Below are 14,371 nucleotides of genomic sequence, written 5' to 3' on the forward strand. Positions count from 1 at the left end.
TAACATCCCTGGCCGCCTGTTATCCGTCCGTTCACTCACTTTATCGCATCCACAAAGCAGATTTTTCACTGTAGATACAGACGAAAACTGTTGTTCTTCACATGTCTGAACAACAACAGGCACAAACCTCCTCTCCTATACAACAGCAAGACTCCTGTCACAACTGATGAAAGGCTCGAACCACCTGTCATCAGAAAACGAGTGGCAGCAGCGTCACTGCAACACTCGCCCTTCATGCTCGGGATGTAAATGTGCAGCAGATAGTAGGGGGAAGGGGAGGGAGGCAGGGAAGTGCGAGGCGAGGTGTTGTCGCTGATGCTATGGCCGGGGCAGTGGGCGGGGCGGCGGAAGGGCTGGGAGGGGGAGAGGAAATGCTGGCGGGGTCACCAAGAGCATGACTGGCCGCCCTCCCTTCTCTCTTCTCCCGTCGCCAGGCCCACTGACCCCCAGCCCTCGCCATGCTCCTCCCTCACCCCTGTGGCCTGGCCCTCCGCCCCCGCGCCCCCCGCCTCGCCCTTCTCTTTGCTGGGCGCCGGTACGCAGGGCATGAGAGAACCTTGACCTTTCGGTTGTCTCCTTTTTCACGATACACTGTTCCTACGAATAAGGTATGGACCTAAATGGAAGACTCGCACATGCTTATCGAAAAGATTAAATGACATGCGTTTATTGTTAGGGTTGAATAAGAAACTATTGTTAATACCGCGCACGAAGAATACCAAACAGTCGCATAAACGTGACACCCTGTCCTTCGGGCTGACACTCTACGTGAGCAAGTCTGAATGTTCAAACATGACTGTCTTACAACTTTGACTCTTTTCTTCGTCTGAATTTCTTAAGCAACTTTCAGACACGTGCAATGCCTGGCTGCTTAGCAAAAAATTACTAAAGCTTTAATCCATTGCACAATCCTTACACGACATTTAATAACAGACTCAGAGTGAGAGGAGTTTAAATTTGCGACACCTCGATGATATTTCCGTAACTTTACTTATCCATTTAATATTTTCTCTCTCAGAGCCGGTCACGTAAAGGCATATTTTTACCATCTGTATATCTATATTTCTATGACTGACGGCCACAGGAGGTCGGTAACGAATAGAAAAACTTTCCATCGTAATTAACAATACACATCGTCAGAGCTCCTCCACCGTCTCACTCTGTTACAAGTCATTGGCTACAGGGATATATAATGATGTAAGGAGACTACAAATAACCAAACAGCCCACACATTTCTATTCCTGAGGATGAGTTATTTACCAGCGTTATCTAACCTCCACCTTAATCATCTGCATATCTGCTTAACTGGTCTAAATTATACACATTATGGCGTATCCTAATATCTGTTTTCCAAATAAGCATCTAGATTACCGTTGTCATCCCCATAATCCACTAAAACTCAAATAAAATCTCGCAGTCTGTCTTTCCAAAGAATGCATAAGTTTCTTTATTATTTCTCTATACAATAAGTTTCTAAGTCCTTGGATAATTTTGGTCATTCTTCTCCTAACAACTGATTCGAAGAAATTTATATCCTTTTCGTTATTTTCGTCCCTATCCGCCGACTCGCACACCCTTTTGTACATGCAGACAAGGTAAGTAAGACACATATTCCCAACATCACATCACATACCTGAAAGAGAGGAAGGTTATAGAGTTAGTTATGAATCATAGTCAGAATCACCGTCTTATATTTTATTTTGCGTTGCGTTTAATGATAACTCGAATAATTTTCATATATCCGGTGTCAACTAAATGGGTGGTAAATAGTATTGCCATTACTGACTCATCTATTCTGAATACCGGTACATTTTCCACACTGCCGGTGCTGCTGATCAACTAACTGAGGCCAACTACTGGACTCAAAGTGCTCTCGTCGCCGCCTTCCTCGCGTCATGCATAACCCCGCGACACACGCAGCTTTTGTGGGCTCGTCGGATGTGATGTAAGTCTGTTATTAATCACGCTCGCGACTTGACGTAAATAAAGACCAACAGGTGAGAGTGAGTGGCAGGGGAGCGATAACTCTGTCACGAGAAGAAAAACAAAGGAAGGTGAATAATATGGTGAGGGTGGAGGAGGAGGAAGAGAGAATAATGAAGGTTTCCATCTTTGAGAAATACTAAAAAATAGTTGGTAAAAAAGGAATAAAGGAAATCATGTGGTTAATTTAAAAAAAAATAACAAAGATAACAATTCAGACGAATGAAAGGTGCGATCTTAAGATAAAATAAGGAAAGAAAGAGAATATGATGAAAAAAAATGGAATAAAATGTGTTCGAATTTATTTCCAAAGGAATGAAGTGTGTGTGTGTGTGTGTGTGTGCGCGCGCGCGCGCGTGAGCAGCGGGATGCTCTGCCCCAGCATCACCTGGCCACACCTGGGCCTCCTGGTGGGCGGTGTGAGGGCTGATGGGTTATGTGGAGTGACAAAAAAAGCTGGTGGGGGCGGTGAAGGAATGTGATGTGTGACAGGCTCGGTGCTCGGCGGCCATGAGGAATGACTCCCCGAAAAAGTAATATGAACAGAGTTGGAGATTCGTAATAATATGTTCTCTGCGACCCTGGGGACAAAAGAACTGGATGAGATGACGAGCATGCGGCGTTGCAAAACTGCTACTGCTGCTATTTGCTTTGCCACCCCAATAGTGACGACGTAACTTGTGTTATTCCCTGGGTGCTAAAAAGTAAATATTAACATCACGAATTTTTCGGTAACGCGAGACACTATCGTAAAGACCATCAGGCGGCGTGTTCAGTGTTGTCGCGGCACACGGGTCGTGCTCTGCCCCGCCGCCAAATGTCACGTCTCCGTGCGCGGGGCGAGGGGAGGGGGCAAGGGGGCACAGTCAAGGGGGGACACAGCATCTTGGGGCTGTTAAAGGTGCGTCCCCGCGCGGCACCTCACTTCCTTCCCTCCGGGAGACTGTTGCACCAGCACCACCACTGCCGGTGGCTCAGGGAGGGGCGTAAGGCGGCGGGCTTGACCAGCAGCCCCGGACACTACGGCACCACTACCATGATTGTGATTTAAAAAAAATGGATGTCATTCTAAAAACGAAGATGTTAAAACAATACAGATAACAGTGACAAATGTTTTGGGTTATTTCTTAAAAGAAAAGAGACAAATCCTAGTCTTTTATATTTACTAATATTCATAAAACTGAAAGCATATTCATCAATTTTATATATATATATATATATATATATATATATATATATATATATATATATATATATATATATATATATATATATATATATATATATATATATATATATATATATATATATATATATATATATATATATATATATATATATATATATATATATATATATATATATATATATATATATATATATATATATATATATATATATATATATATATATACGGTCATAAATTAATTCGTCATGAGGGGCTGCGGGAGGTGCCGGCGGTTCGGCCACGCCCGGGCAGGTGTATCTTAATTAAGATCAGTTACCATAGCCACTCTGGGTAACACGATGAGCTTCGCTCCGACTCACTTCGCCAGGCACCCACACACCCCACCACCACCAAACACTTCCGCCCCCTCAGCCGGTGGGGCGGGGCAACCTGCTGCACGTTCCACCTATTCAAGCGACACATTCTGCTTCATTTTTATCTCTTCAGCTTTGTCACTGGACTTAACAGGTTCATGTAAAAAAAAAAAAAACTCGTGTGTTTGCCTTCGTCAGTGTAATTATTACCTGACTCCCTGTGTGGTCACGACCGACGCCCGCCGCCACACAGTCGCCGGGACGCTCGGGCCCATGGGAGGACGGTGCCCCGTGTCACCCGCCGGGGATGGCTCGTCGCGGAGATAAAGATGAGCAGCAACACAAAGAATAAAGCTGAGTAGACTCTGTAAATATATACATCTCACATCCGTATTCAGTCACGTGAGAGGACCAGGGAAATTTTCAGCCAAGGTTCAGCCTCAGCATGAAGCCCCCGAGTACACTTCATCTGAGCCTGAGGCCTCCACACGTACTTCCGGGTACTGCAGTATAACATTTGGGTGTAGACGGACATTCATTATGCACACATACAGTCAAGGGGAAGGCAAATACATGTGCATTATGTAGGAGGCGGAGCCGCCCTGCGCATGAGCATTGCCGCGCCTCGGCACCGCCACAGTGGAACCAGTTCTGGCCGGCGTCGTGACGCTCCTGCTGGCCCTCCATGCAGGCGGCCGCGTTTTACCGGGAATCTATAATTTTCTGCCGCCGCGGCATCCCAGCATCCCGGGCCCAAGGGCCAGACCGGCCACCTTTGCTCTACTTCTTTCATTAATATTCTACTTTTCTCTGGTTATGTAACATGTTCCTGTTTTGGCAAATGATAACATCATCTGATTTTGATGTTTGGCTAAACCAAACGATTACTGATCTTTTAGCTTATTTTAAGTGACTTGTTGAGGGCTTTCGTTTTCACCTTTTTAATTAATTATCTCTACTCTTAAGCAATAAATTCAACAAAGAATTAATTTTACAAAGGTGAAACGCATACCATCATATATCATATTTAAGAAAAACATTTGTCGACCACACGTCACGTGATTTACGATTCGTGAGTCCAATATTGATCACGAGTGATTTTATGACGGGATTTTTTGCCCCCTTTTTTTTTTTTTTCCTAGTGCACCTTGAACCGTTCATTGATTTTAAGCTTGCAGGTGTTTACCGGCGGGGCGAGTGTGGCAATCCCTCAAAACACCCCACAAACAACACACTCCAGACACAACACGAGACCTCTCGCAAACACCGACACACGAGACGCTCTCCAGCCCAGGGCGTCCAGTGGGTAACACGATGTCAATTTCAATACTTTTTCTTTAAATTACACTGAAGAACCCAAACGCTGTATAGTGAACAAAGGGAATTAGAAATGATGCGACATGGACTTATCAGTTGAGGAAATTATGGTAATTAACATTTAAGGGTGATTCTGAGACACCAGACAACACAAACTTGACTAAACTGGGTTACAATGACTATACAGCTGAGCACGGTTACCCCCTCACACACGGATTATTTTAACATCTTGCCGGTCAGTGTGGCATCAACATCTACAAGAACGCCGCTTCCCGCAACACACGCCTCACGACAGGAAGCTAAGCGTGAATAGAGTAAAGAACGGATTTTTTTCTCACTATATTATTTCCTTCTTTTAAGAGTCAGAGAACCCTTACTCCGTGGCGGGGTGTATATATATATATATATATATATATATATATATATATATATATATATATATATATATATATATATATATATATATATATATATATATATATATATATATATATATATATATATATATATATATATATATATATATATATATATATATATATATATATATATATATATATATATATATATATATATATATATATATATATATATATATGTTTTCTTTCCTATTTTCTCCCACGTCCCTTTTTATTCGTACCTTCTTTTCCTTTTCTTTCGTCCTTCCGACGTCCAATTAGAAATTCAATCAGGCACTTCCGTCTGAATGCGGGTGTGTGTGTGTGTGTGTGTGTGTGTGTGTGTGTGTGTGTGTGTGTGTGTGTGTGTGTGTGTGTGTGTGTGTGTGTGTGTGTGTGTGTGTGTGTAGAGGTGGAGGCAGTGCACCGACCATCATCCGTAGGTAAATTACAAGTCACATTAATACAAGCCTCGACCACCTTACTCGGAGGGCAAAAACTGGCCCCTTCACGACCACACGGGGCGAGGAGGAGGAGGAAGGGGAGGGACTGAGGGAGTGAGAGGGTTATAGGCCTACACTGTTTACGCTGCCTTCCTCCATCCTTCCTTCCATCTCCTCCTCCCTTTCCTCCTTTCCGCTCCCTCCTTTCCTCCACCCGCCGTGTAAACACTCTTCAGGTGGGGGAGGCATGTTTTGTCCCCTGGTACTCTCATCTCTGGCACCCCCCTCACGTTAGGGGAGGGGGGCGGGAGGGCATGAGTCGGGAGGCAAAGGAGAGGGGCGGGGCGGGTGGGGGGAGAAAGGGGTAAAAGCCTTTCTTGAGGAGACGAGGGACGGAAGGGGTGCACCAGGAAAGGATACACCACACACACACACACACACACACACACACACACACACACACATACACACGTGAAATGGACAGTGTCAGCCAAGAAAATTAGAAATGGAAAGAGGCTAGGAAAAGAAACGTTGTGTGTGTGTGTGTGTGTGTGTGTGTGTGTGTGTGTGTGTGTGTGTGTGTGTGCGTGTGTGTGTGTCAAAATAAGACAACAAAAAAAGTCCAACAGCAGGTCCTGCAATGTTATGACAAGATGCCAAAAGACCCTCAATTTAGGTTCGCAAAGTGCCTTTCTGCTACTCTTTAAAGCGTTCAACTCGTAAGAAGGAAGATAGACGAAGGAAAACTTCCAGAATTTAACCGCACAAGGGATGAAAAAATACAATAATGGTCAACTCTTGCTTTAGAAGTTGGACAAATAAAAATTAGCCTGAGTTGGTCATTTGCAGAGAGGGGGCGGGGGAGATGGAAGCATGAGTTAGAAAGTTCAAAAGTACAGTTTGCATGAAAAAATAGGTAAAACATATCAAGAGAAGCAATATGGCGGAGGAATTTAAGGGGTATCACAAGACAGCAAGTAAGATGACCAAGCAGTGGCAGCACCACCACCACCAACACCCGAAGTAGCAGTAATAGTAGTAGTAGTAGTAGTAGTAGTAGTAGTAGTAGTAGTAGTAGTAGTGGTAGTAGTAGCAGCAAAAGCAGCTGTAAAGCGAGTGAAAAATACAATACTGTTTGAGGAAAGACATGCTGACGAGGACGCTTCAGGAACATGAGTGAGCGAATAAGTGAGGGAGCAAGTGAGTGATATGATGAAGTCCATTACGTCCCTGGCGTGACCTGGTCTGAACCGAGGCCACGCCGTGTGTTAGGGGGGCGGGGGAGGTGGAGTGGGTGGTGGGGGTGCACCTGGTGGAGACGTGAGGAAAGAAATGGGGAGAAGTTAATTAGGCGAAGCAGCAGGTGGCTGGTGCGGGGCTGACACGGGGCGTCAGCAACACAAGTCGACGGAGTCAGCACGGGAACAATCCTCGTCTAATGACGAGCGAGACGTGAGCTGGGGAAGTGAGAGACAGCGTCTCCTCCTGCCCCCTGCTCAGCTCCGCCCCGCCCCTCACCTCTCGCCTCCGGGCTGGTCTTGAATCCCTCAGGACCCAGTAAACACTCTGCTGCACCGCCCCTGATTTGCCCTGATCCTCGACAACCCGCTCTGGTCCCTTCTGGCTGTGGGAGGCGACGACTGCCGCCTGTGTGCCCTGCCTCGGCCCGGTCGGCGGTGGAGGCAGGTAGCGCCGGCCTGACGGACCCACAGAAAAGGCACAAAAAACTCCACAAAGGCGTGTAGGCCCGGTCAGTCTTCAGGGAATCTCTCAGCCAGATTATACCCTTTGATTCCATACGTTACTTTCTCCTCCCACCTTTTCTATCACTTTTTGGCGAACGACAAAGCATATTTTCGATTTCTGGGTGAGGATATTACGTCTACCGTCCCCACGACACGCCGAGACGCGGAACGAGACGAGGCTGACGAGTGGTGTTAATACGCCCGCCGCCCCACCAGGGGGGTTGGGGAGAGCACTCTACCCTTCTCCCTCTCCACTCCCTACACCCCCACCCACTGAAGCACTAATCCTCCCTCCCCCAGCCTGGCCAGACATTTCACGAGTGCCACTTTAAGCGCTGGTGGTGGCACTCCCAGGGCCCGGCGCCGATGCCTCGATCTGGCAGACAAAAAAAATCGGAATCATCTCCCATTGTACGTCGTGATGCAAGAACAAATTTGCTTTCGTGATCGGCTCAGAGACGGGCGGGATTGAGTATGCGTTCCCGTATCTTGTCAGCGGCAACGACCCTTTGTGGACGAGGGTCGTTCATCACACTTGAACGGCAGATAATGTTCGTGTGACAAGCGGCGACCCAGTCTTGCCGGACCTACCCATCGCTCTCCTTTGTCACCCTCACCTTCCCTTACTCCCATACCTTCTCTAGACAACCACCATCATTGCTACTACCACTACTACTACTACTACTACTACTACTACTACTACCACCCTGTTACTAATGTTTACTCTTGGTTAACCCACCCTTCCCTGCCCCTAACGTCCTCTATACCAACCAATCTCCCATTCACCACTACACCACTCCACCGCAACGGCCCTGACCATCACCACCACCACCACCTACCTTACCACCATTCCTATCATGTCCAACATACCCCTCTGAAGCCTCACCGTCTCCGCATCACCACCACCATAACCATAATTGATCGCTTCTGTTATCCATTCTACCCTTCGGCTGTCTGTCTGCTCCTCGCTGTTTGTCGCCATCACACACACTCGCAAATTGACAAGGTGAAGCGCATGTACTCACCGCTTCCTGATTACTATTTCATGTATACCTGCCCGGCCTAAGTGTGGGGTGTGGAGGCAAGGTGGTGGCCAGGTATATCGTGGGACAGGTGAGGGGGAGGGTAAAGGGGTTAGGACGAGGAAGGGAAAGGATGAAAGTGGTGTGGGGCGAAGGTAAAGGAGGGAGAGAGGAAGGGAAAAGGGGGAAGAGGGGAAGGGTTGTGATGATGGAAGGGGAAGGTGAAGATGTGGTGAAGGAGGAGGAGGAGGAAGTGTGAAGGGTGTGGTGTGGAGGGGAGAGTGTGAAGAAAAGAGAAACAGGGATAGGAGTAAAGGATGGAGATGGGCAAAAACAGGTGAAGGGTAGTTGAATGAGCAAGGAAGAGGTGGTAAGTGGATAGGCAGAGGAAGGGTAAAGGTGGTAAAAGGAAGATAGGCAGAGGAGGGTGAAGGGGCGTAAATGGGTAGATAGGCAGAGGGAGGGGTGAAGGGGCGTAAATGGGTAGATAGGCAGAGGGAGGGTTGAAGGGGGGTAAATGGGTAGATAGGCAGAGGAAGGGGTGAAGGGGGGTAAATAGGTAGATAGGCAGAGGGGGGGTAAGTGTGGGGAAGGGCATAGGAAGGGGCTGGCGATGGTTGGTGGTCAGATATGCGGAAGGTGCAGGAAGCGAAACGGCATATGGTGACCGGCTGCTATCGGCTGGGTGGGCCTGCATCGATGTGTGTATTACCTGTCTCAGCCCCCCCTCACCACCACCACCACCACCACCACCACCGCCACCATAATCAGCACCATTGCCTCCACCACCACCACTCTGAGCACCACCATACAAAAACCTCAGCCATACTCACTGTCACCGCAAGACCATCATCATCAATCACTACCATTCAGCATTACCACACCATTACCTGTTTCGACACTGCCAGCATCAATATCCAGGTCACTACCACCACCGCCACGATCATTGCCGCCATCACCAAAACCACAACTAATCACCAACACCACCACAGAATCACCACGCATCTCTACCATTAACCATTACTAATCATCAACACCAGCCAACCCTTCTATCATTACTGTCCATTAGCTTGGTCAAACTCATTATCATTATAGTTTTCATCGTATTCCAAACTTCAATATTAATACAGATCGCCCGGCTTCTATACCATTCATCGTCGTGCTGCTATAAAATACGTTACGATGTAGTGTGGTGTGCAACGGTGGTGTGGTGTGGCGCAGTGTAGTGTGGCGCAAAAGCATTGATGTTGTGTGGCGTTTAGTGGAAGGAAAGGTTATAATGTTATGGTATGGCAGTATGTGGTGTGGTGTGGCAGAATGAGGTGTGGTGGGGTGGGGTATAAAGGAGAGGGAGGGAGCGAGGTCACGAGGTGGGGTGATGTGGCGCGGTGTAGCAATAACCTCCGCAGTGTGTACAGTGGTGTGTGTGTGAGTGTGTGTGTGGAGTGGTAGAATGTGATGCGTTGTAGTGTGGCGTGGAATGGTGTGGCGTATGAATGTTACGGCGTGGTACAGTGATTTTATTTTCTGTGGCAAAAAAAAAGAACATTACCTCCCCCACACCACAACTGTCATCAGAAGGAAGGAGAAAAAGGGGGAGAGAAAGGTGTTTCCGGCGACTCACAAACTCTCCCTCCCTCTCATCCTCTCTCCCACTCCCTCGGCCTCTCTCCCTCTCGCTGCTCTCACTGCTCGCTGCACCCACTCACCCCGCCCGTCTTGCCTGCCTTCACCAATAGGCCTACCCACGACCTGCCCTACACCCCCCCACCCCCCTTGCCTCTTGCCTGCCCTAGCCCCCCTGCCTCTCCCCCCCAACATCTCATTCTGTCTCTTCCCTTTTCCTTTCCGCCTCGCTGCCACTTTTTCTGGGATTCTCACTTTCCTTCAGCTTCCGTCCGTCGCGTCACGTAGGGAATGAAGGAGAGAAGGAGGGAACGATGGAGGAAGAGATGGAGGAAACAAATGCCTCTCCTCCTTGAAAATCAGAGTAAATCAAAGGAATCATACGTTCACATACCTTCCTTCACCTTGCTTCACGTATACCTTAACATCACACCACATCACATACCTGCGGGAAAGAAAGTTTAGTGTTAGTATTATAGCATAGTTAACATCACAGTAGTTTATTGCATGTTTAAGTTGTGTTTTATAATAATGTTCACAACCTCCAATATCTAAAAGAAACATTCATAAAAGGACAACAGTTTTTTTCTATGGTTCACGAAAAATCTGATTAATACAACGAAACCTGCAATAGAGATACCATTCAGCTATATATGTAAGAAAAAGAAGATTGATTGAATGATTTAGGTCACACACACACACACACACACACACACACACAACCGAGGCCATAGCATAACACCAATGAAATACCAAATACAAAATAAAATCCTAAGAAATCAAAGTAAAATAAAAACTATTTTCGAGTCAAAAACGAGACGGCGAGAAAGTATGAAAAGAGAAGCGGATTCAGACTTGACGAAGCGTAAGAATAGTCGAAGGATTGGAGGAGACGAAGGGACGAGGGCAGATGAGGAGGAGCAAGGGTACACACGTCTCCTCATCTGGTGCCACGTCCGGAAATATACAGGAAGCGTCGGGGAGAGGAGGGGGAGCTATAGCGACGCCAGGAATAAATGTGTCCCCGCGGATCACAGGCACGGAAGGAAGGGAAGGGAAAGGCGGAGATATGCCGCTCTCGTCTGTCTACCAACGATGCCGAGACGCGAAGGTATACCAAGAGACTGATATCCGCTCACCTTATAAAAATTAGACGGTCGAGAACGTTCCTATAACCTCGTACACATCACATAAGAGTATATATCAATCAACCAATAGTAGATATGTTTTATTAATCTACTAAAAAAAAATATGCATAGACGAAAATTATACATCAAATACATTACTTTGCCAAAAATACACAAGAAAAAAAACGCACTTCCATGACTTACATAACGTGTGTGTGTGTGTGTGTGTGTGTGTTGTGTGTGTGTGTGTGTGTGTGTGTGTGTGTGTGTGTGTGTGTGTGTTGTGTGTGTGTGGAATGGGCAAAGCAAGCAAACGCAAGTGCCTCAAAGTGACCTCATGATCCACACATCCTCCACACGCATTCTCTCTCTCTCTCTCTCTCTCTCTCTCTCTCTCTCTCTCTCTCTCTCTCTCTCTCTCTCTCTCTCTCTCTCTCTCTCTCTCTCTCTCTCTCTCTCTCTCACTGACACCCCTCTCCCTTCTCCCCTCTGCCTCACCTCCACCACTTTCCTGCCTCTCCCCTCTTTTCTCTTTCCCCTTTCTTTCTCTACCACAATACGAGCTTCCCTCCACCCCATCCCCACTCTATTCCCAACCTCTCTTCTCTTTCTCCCCATCCTCTACTCCACCCCCTCTTCCTCCCCCTCCCTCCCCCACCCTCCTGTCTCCGCTAAACACGGTGCTGACGCGACAGGAAACAACGCAGCGGTGTTTACCTCGTACAAATGGACCGTCTTGCTCTCCTCGCCGCCGCCGCCACCATGCCATCACACCACCACTGCCACCACCACTATCATCACTGTCACCATTTTTTTCCCCGCCGTCATGACAGTATACCATCACGGCCACCATGTTACCCTTACCACAGCCACCATGACGCCACATCACCATCCTCATGCCACTCTTCACTGTAACATCACCATCACCACTACCACACCACCGTCACACCACCATTATGTCACTATCACACCATAATATCAACTCCACCATGCCTTTGTGTGCCCTTGAGCTGCCTCCTTTGTTGTAAAAAAAAAAAAAAAAAAAACTGCCTCACCACCACTACAATCACCATCACCATTACCATCACCACCATCGCACCATGAGCACCACACCTCCGCAATGCTCCTACACCATCATCACCACAATGCAATCACCATCATGTCACCATCAAAACTACCTCCATTACTAGACGATTCGATGTAAAAATGCTAGCGGAACAGTATTTTTTTTGTCTTATCCACACGTCAGTTTCTTCATACCCTGTTTTCTTGGCTTTCTTGTAGCTTGTTTTTCTTTATTATTATTCCTCCGTATAGCTGGAAACGCCTCTATTTTTATCCGATAACTCCCGTCTAACATTATAGGTAAATTGATTTCGCTGAGCCCACCTTATGAATTCCTTCTGCGTCACCTTTCCTTGCCTTGCCTTGCCTTGCCTTTCCTTGCCTTGCCTTGCCTTTCCCTGCCTTGCCTTTCCCTGAAGTCGGGGCATTAGGGAGCTTCGGTTCATCCAGGTTGGGCAACACATGACACAACTCTCTCTCTCTCTCTCTCTCTCTCTCTCTCTCTCTCTCTCTCTCTCTCTCTCTCTCTCTCTCTCTCTCTCTCTCTCTCTCTCTCTCTCTCTCTCTCTCTCTCTCTCTCTCTCTCTCTCTCTCTCTCTCTCTCTCTCTCTCTCTCTCTCTCTCTCTCTCTCTCTCTCTCTCTCTCTCTCTCTCTCTCTCTCTCTCTCTCTCTCTCTCTCTCTCTCTCTCTCTCTCTCTCTCTCTCTCTCTCTCTCTCTCTCTCTCTCTCTCTCTCTCTCTCTCTCTCTCTCTCTCTCTCTCTCTCTCTCTCTCTCTCTCTCTCTCTCTCTCTCTCTCTGTGAGTGGTGGTGGTGGAGTGAGTGGTGATGAGTGGTGGTGTGTGTGTGTGTCTGTCTCTCTCTCTCTCTCTCTCTCTCTCTCTCTGTGTGTGTGTGCGTGTGCGTGTGCGTGTGTGTTGCGGCGGCCCCTCGAGGTGCTGGGAGCGTCGGGGATCTCATCCACGAGAGAAAGAAGGAAGTTTTTACAGCTCATAAAACATTGCCTGTAATCGTGTTTCCCGTTTCTGCGGAAAGTTACGACCGAGGCTGGGCAAAGAACACCGCGGAGGAGGGAGACGAAGGGAGACGAGACGAGAGGAGGAGAAGCAGAATGGGGAGGAGGAGGAGGAGGAGGAGGAATGAGGAGTTGAGTAGATCGGATAATAGAAATGGAGGTTTTGCTTACGAGAAGAAAACAGTAATTAAAAAAAAGAGACGTCCATGTGTAGAAACCAGTTTGAGTGATATAAGGATACAGTGGAGCTTATTTGCAGCAGAGATAAAATGACAAAACAAATATGAAGGAAGACTTATTAGGGAAGATGAGAGAGAGAGAAGAAACGTGTCAGCAGAAAGAAAATAAAGTATACGAAGCTTACCGATAAGTGAATGAGACAGAAGCAAATGAGAGGTGAACAGACAAGCGGTGTTACAAACTGGCTATAAAAAGGACAAGAAGAGGACAGATATACAAGATGGAGAGTTAGAAGACGTAAAAAGAAGAGATAAAGAACTTTGCATACATTACAGGTAAGAGAAGAGTGATATATCGGACAATATTGCGAACAGGTATGGAGGAAAAGGTCAAGGAAGGCAGCAGAAAGGAGAGGTGAGGGGAGGAACGGAGAGAGGAAGGTACATAAAAATACAGGTTAGACTGGAAAGTTGGTGAGACACATGAGGCAATATTCCTGACAGGTAGACAGGTATATGGAATGGAGAGGGACAGGGGCAAGAAGGCAGACAGACAGATTTGTTGCAGACAGGATCAGACAGAGAGAAGGGTGAGGGAGGACGAGGTAGGGAGGTGCAGGAAGGAGTAGAGGGGCGGCGCATAATCCCTACAACGAATGCAAGGCTGCCCGCATGTAACAGTAGTCAGCGTGTCTTGTTACCAGTGCCCATGCCGTGCCCATCCACGCCCCGCCACACCCACGCCCCTACACCGCCTCCTCCTCTTCGTCTCCTTCCCTCCTCTTCTCTTCCTCTCTCCTCCTCCTCCCTTTCTTTCTCCCGCTCTGATAAAGGCGATAGCTCAATCCCTTCCCTCACAATGAGAGGAAGATGAACAGTGAAACTCGACATGTACATAATATTATGCTGC

This window comes from Eriocheir sinensis, unplaced genomic scaffold (assembly GCF_024679095.1).
Source record: "Eriocheir sinensis breed Jianghai 21 unplaced genomic scaffold, ASM2467909v1 Scaffold378, whole genome shotgun sequence".
Lineage (NCBI taxonomy): Eukaryota > Metazoa > Arthropoda > Malacostraca > Decapoda > Varunidae > Eriocheir > Eriocheir sinensis.